This window comes from Callionymus lyra, unplaced genomic scaffold (genome assembly GCF_982586985.1).
Source record: "Callionymus lyra unplaced genomic scaffold, fCalLyr1.hap1.1 HAP1_SCAFFOLD_30, whole genome shotgun sequence".
Taxonomy (NCBI): Eukaryota; Metazoa; Chordata; class Actinopteri; order Syngnathiformes; family Callionymidae; genus Callionymus; species Callionymus lyra.
In genome coordinates this window covers 521,199-527,806 of record NW_028258547.1, presented here as the reverse complement: position 1 = coordinate 527,806, position 6,608 = coordinate 521,199, and positions in this window count along the sequence as shown.

Here is a 6,608-nt window from a genome sequence, read left to right as displayed (position 1 = left end):
ACTTCAAAGATCAAGACAACACCGAGAACAACAAGTTCGAGAAATTCAAGGAAAAGCCTGAACAAATAGAAACGTCTTAAGATGTTTCTTAAAGGAGTCAGTAGACTCCATCAAGCGCAAAGAGAGAGGAAGATTGTTCCAAAGCTTAGGAGCAACAGCCTGAAAAGATTTCTCTCCTCTGGTCCTGAGCCGTGTGCGTGGAACCATCAGTAGATTCTGATCCACAGACCTCAGAGACCGAGCTGGGGTGTAAGGCTGGATCAGATCAGTGATGTAAGGAGGAGCCTGACCATGAATAGCTCTGAAAGTAAGAACCAGAATTTTAAAGTTGATCCTGAAAGAAACTGGAAGCCAGTGAAGAGTTTTAAGGATCGGAGAAATGTGAGTTCTCCTACTTGAGCGGGTCAGAATTCTCGCTGCAGAGTTCTGAATCAACTGCAGACGAGACAGCTCCTTCTTGTTAAGACATGAAAACAAACCGTTACAATAGTCCAGACGAGAAGAAACAAACGCATGGATTACAAGCTCCAGATCATGTTGTGACAACATTTTCCTAAGTTTAGAGATTTTTCTCAGTTGAAGGAAACAGTTTCTGGTCAGTTTTCTGCAGTGTTGAACAAGAGACATGTCTTTATCAAATACAACACCCAGGTTTCTCAGGCTCAGTTTGACAGACTGACCTAAGTCACCCAAGTACTGACTCAACCATGGAATCTTATCATCAGGAGCAATCACCAGAGTTTCAGTTTTGTCCACATTAAGCTGTAAAGTGTGCCAACACTCCTGCAATTTTACTGAATACACTCGCTTATCACTCCTAGGTGAGCCTAAACAATACGTTTATATTATTGTTTATATTGCTGTGTGTAAATGAATGTTGTGTCGAAGCAGCTATTTAAGTTTTTGTGTGAAACTTGAAGCATTGTTTTATAACTTTATTCAAGTGTATATTTTCGATAGTATTTTATATTGTACTGTTTCACTTTGTTTTGAAAGTAAGTTGCACTTTATATTTTGTTATCGCGTGGTGTTCAGATGCTTCAGCGGCTCAGAGTTCACCGCATCTGTTATTTAACACGCCGATTAAACGTTCGTGCTGTTGTATGGTTAACAAGCGTTGAATGTGTTGAAGGTGCCGTAGCTAAGAATCTTGAATATTAATAAAATAAATCGCCTACCATGACCCACCAATATAGCAAACTTTTTATTGGAATATAAATATATTTTCGTCCTTCAAAATAACAAACAAAATACGTGTGTGAGTTACATTATAATTAAAAAAGCTAAGTTTTAGCGAACTAGCGCTCGTGTTAACGCACCACAGAAAGTTACATTACACGCAATGAAACATTATTTCTGAGTCTTAAAGCAATAATGATATCTTACCTCAATAGACGAGTGACGCGCACCTGATTCCGTCAAGTTATGCACAAACGTGAGGATAAAATGCGATCGATCTTTGTCAACAAGTGTGACGTCATCATCCGGAAGTTGCGTATGCGGCAATTTGAAAACTTTTTAGCTGACGCTAAATTTAAACTAAACTTAACTCGGTCTTTATACAAGCACGCATCTACTATTGTATTCATGGCGCTTTTAAACAAACAAGCACAATATCTCATTGTATTCCTGTGGTGTGACGTCACCGCTGCAGGATCAGTTGATTAGCATGTGTGACGTCACCCCTGCAGACTCGCGATTAATGTTGACAAACGTCACGTAGACGCTCATAATCGCAGCTAAATAAAAAGAAAACATATGTCCATAAACGCAATCTCAATGAAAGCTTCTATTTTCATAGAAAAGCGCACCGGATTATAAAGAGGATCAAGCGAAATAGCACAGACTTTATTTTACTCATTCATAAAACAATGTCAACATTATGGAGTTGAAACACCTAAAAATATACAATATAGTCACTTTTACAGGACCTTTTAAGCATGTTTTAATCCGCGAGAGCTTCTTGACTTCCGCGATGCGTAAACAATCCAAGCTCCAAAAAATTAAAATTAAGCATTTTTACCGATTTATATTCACTCTGTACCTCCTTAAAGTGGTTTGAGGTCGTTAAGCACAATCAGGATTAGAATCACACTGTTGACATTAAACATTTCAAATGAGCTTCATAGTTGTAGAATTACGGTAGCCAAATGAAACAGCGACACGTCACGTTACCAAGGCAACGAAGAGATGGGCGACGCGTCAAATGTAACCCGGGTCGTTTGAATCCGACGTCGGGGGGTGCTCTGTATAATACTGGGTGACCCGTGCGTGTCAATGCGTGCGCGCGTGTCAATGTGCGTCAATACGTGTGTGTCAATGTGCGTCAATACGTGTGTGTGTGTCAATGTGCGTCAATGCGTGCGGGTGTGTCAATGCGTATAGACGTGTGTTTATATGTGTGTACATATATGTGTGTATGTGTATAGACGTGTGTGTGTATATATGTGTGTGTATGTGTATAGACGTGTGTGTGTATATATATGTGTGTATGTGTATAGACGTGTGTGTGTATATATGTGTGTGTATAGACGTGTGTGTATATATATGTGTGTATGTGTATAGACGTGTGTGTATATGTGTGTATGTGTATAGACGTGTGTGTGTGTGTGTGTGTGTATATATATATACGTGTGTGTGTTTATATATGTGTGTATGTGTATAGACGTGTGTGTGTATATATATGTGTGTATATGTGTGTATGTGTATAGACGTGTGTGTGTGTATATGTGTGTATGTGTATAGACGTGTGTGTATATATATGTGTGTATATGTGTGTATGTGTATAGACGTGTGTGTATATATATGTGTGTATGTGTATAGACGTGTGTGTGTATATATATGTGTGTATATGTGTGTATGTGTATAGACGTGTGTGTGTGTATATGTGTGTATGTGTATAGACGTGTGTGTATATATATGTGTGTATATGTGTGTATGTGTATAGACGTGTGTGTATATATATGTGTGTATGTGTATAGACGTGTGTGTGTGTATATGTATATGTGTGTATGTGTATAGACGTGTGTGTGTGTATATACTGTATATATATTGTAACGATCCTGTTTGTTCTGTTCATTAATGTTGCGGGCACTTTAAGAAGGTGAGTCTGTGCGCATGCGCAGTTGTTGTTAGAGAGATTTCGCGTTCAACTAGTGGTGTGAAGAACGAGCGGCGTTGGTTGTGGCCGAAACAATAACCTCTCTGTGAGTACAGCGAACAAAGAAACAATATCTGTGCAAGACAACCGTCTGGTCATGTGTGGAGGACCAAACGTTACATTGGTGTCAGAAGCGACTTTTTCGGACCTGCTCCTGAGGCGAAGCTAACGGTTATTAGCAACGAACTTTGCTAACGAACGTCCCCGGTATGTACGGGAAAGTGAAGAGCGAAAGTGAGGAGATGGACGTTGGTGCGAGACGACGGGACCATGCTCAACAGTTAAGAGACGCTGTGTTACAACTCTCAGAAGAAGAATGTGCGTCAATGCGTGCGCCAATGTGCAGCAACTGGGCTTCATCAAGTATCAAACAGATCACACATCACACCTACCATGATTTTGTTCAATGAGATGAAAACTTATTTGATGTTCAATCCAGTGTTCAGGTTGACTTCAGTGCTTATGTTTTAGTAGAAGTGAAGCTGTGGTGCTTTAGTTTAATACATGGACACAGCACTAAACTTTGTTGTTGGTTGTTAGTTGTTTTTTTAGATTTTGGGATCAACCGTCACTTTTTAGTAATGGGAGAATTATTTCTCTGTACTGTGCGAGTCGTCCCAGAGCCATTGTTCAGCCTGAAGCCAATACGTTTTTAGGTTGAAAAGTTTGCCCCCCTGAAAAAATGTAATGCCCCCCCTTAAATGTTTTTCTGCAGCCGGGTCTGTCAGTGTTATACTAGATCCACTCAGTATAAACTGTTGTCAACATTGAAGTCAAATCATCTCCAGAAATGATACTTTGTGATGAAGTCTTAATGTTAAAAGAGACAAATGTAATACTATCTTTAATGAATCAATTCATGTACATTTATATCAAACCTGCTATTCCCTGCATGATGGGATCAGAAACACTAGAATTCTACTTTCTCGGGACGTTTTAGATTTACAACGACGACATCATTAAAAGTGTGAACTGCAGTCACACTGCAAGTTTATGTCCATAATCCTTAGATATTCTCTCCAAATGAGAACAATTTAACAGAAGAGTTTAACATTACCTTGGCTGTAGTCATGCTCTGTAGACAGAAGCTTCACCTGCACAGGTGATCTCATTAGCTCGTCCTGTCTCTCCACCTGCACGCAAAGCAACTTGTACTCTCTGCTGCCCTCTAGTGTTGCTAAAACGATTTATTATGTCCAATAAACAAACCTACAGAAAGACTTAACAGTGTGGGTCTTTCTTTTTATTTCAAGGGTCCCCATTTTATCTCAAACATCAATATAGCTAATATTTAACACTAATTGGTAAATATCAAACATGTATGCTTCATTACAGTTGAAACAATTGTTCTCTGGTAACAAATATTTATCATTAAACATGTGTGTTCATGTATGATCCATGGCACTCATCATGATGGACAAATATGATGGAAAAACATTCTATTAGTGTCAGTACAGTACACGAGGTTGGAAATCAACCACGCATTTGCGCATGCGTTGTCCACCTACAAGGAGGTTTATAACGGTCAGACGCGGAAGAATCTACGAAACTATCACTGATAGATTCTCAAAAATCATCTGATATTAAATGATCTTTTCTCTCAAGGATAAGGATGTTGAAGGAGTGACGTCACAGTGTCCACTGTTGAAGGATAAGGATGTTGAGTGTCCAGCTGGAAGGAGCACAGGTACATGTTGTGGTTTATTAAAGTCTCTTTTCATTTTATTGACATCGGTAAATGTAACGCTAAGTTTAAGTGAAGGTATCAAGACCTGTCGCCCTTCCCAGCTATCTTCTAAATAATCCACGGAGGAAAAATTCAGAAAAAAAAGTCTTATATAGATCCAGAGCGGTCCGTAATAGGAACAAAAAAACAAAACAGGCACTCGGGGCGAAGGCAGGGCACTTCTGGAGATCGGGGTCCCAACAGCAACTAAAACAAAAAGACAAAAGGACTCACTTGAGTAAATAAAAGTGCTGACAACGTCAGGAGTATCCAAAGGATTATCCAGTTGTGATTCAAAGGCGAGGAGCGAGATCGAAAGGACAGCCAACCTGGTCTGGAAACGCAATACTCTGGCGAGTTCTTCCGGGTAGAGACGCTCCTTATCAATGGGAAGAACCCGCCACTCCATCATCCCCAGCCGCGCACCTGCCAGCGTCTGTCACTCAAAACACAGGACACATGAAAACGGAAAACCACCTTCAAAATAAAACAAAAGAACATAAGCATGACACTTGTATGTTGATTCTATCAAATGTATTCTGCCTATTTTAAATGTTGACCTTTTTTCTTATAAGAGTAACTGTCAGGAGTCTTGATGTAAAACGTCACTCAAATGTGTCATTTATTTATTTCTCTCACAGGATTCAGAGTCAATGTTCATTGCACAGAATTTCCATCTCCGTCCTGCACTGTCTGTGATGATGGAACTTACATGGACAAATTGAACCGAGAGAAACATGGTTTCAAGTGTCTCGTCTGTACTGAAGGTAAAGTTTGTTCTTCACTAGAATGATGAGTTGGTCAGTATGTAGATGTGATGTAGAATTTGTTATTGACTAACAGGACTGAGAGAGATCAGATCCTGTACCTTCACAGCAAACACCAAGTGTGAACCTCTGGAGGGTTTTTTCTGTGTGGACGGCTCAGTGGACACATGTGTGGCAGCACAGCAACACTCCACATGTGAACCAGGACAGTTCATCATCAGAGCAGGCGAGTTTCACATCCAACATGTGAAATGCAAGAGTGCAGAAACTATAAGACACACACAATGTTCTTCACAGGAACGTCCTCCACAGACACTGAGTGTGGAACCTGCAGTGAAGGAACATTTTCAAATGGAACGTTCACGTCATGTCAGGATCACAAACAGTGAGTGAAGCTTCACAAATGTTTGCTCCAGATGTTTTCTTCTAAACTGTCTCCACTTGTCTTTGTAGATGTTCAACATATCTACGAGAAGGAACTATTTCTTCTGACTCTGTATGTCGAGAAGGTTTGACACCAGGAGAAGTGGCTGGAATTATTGTTGCTGTGATCGTTCTACTGATCACATGTTCTGTAGTTTATTGGTATAAAAAAAGAAAAAGAGGTAAAAAACAAATGCATTCATAAAAATCACATTATTATATTGATTTGTGTTTATCTGGAGTCATTTCCTTGAATTATTTTTCTCCTTAACCAGATGGAAAAGAGTTCAAGAGAAGAAGGAAGGTATGTAAGAATGTTTTTTAGTCATTTATCAAAGTGATTTAATGTTTAAATGTAATGTTGATTAATTTTGCAAATGTCATCACTTGTACAATTAAAATGAATGTCAATTTTGGTTTAATATCTTCAGCACTGCAGTATTTGTGCATCAGAGAAACGATCATTATTTCTTATTAGGAGGTGGCAGTGGGAATGAATGAATGTATGGATTCAACGGAGCATCCGTGAGAA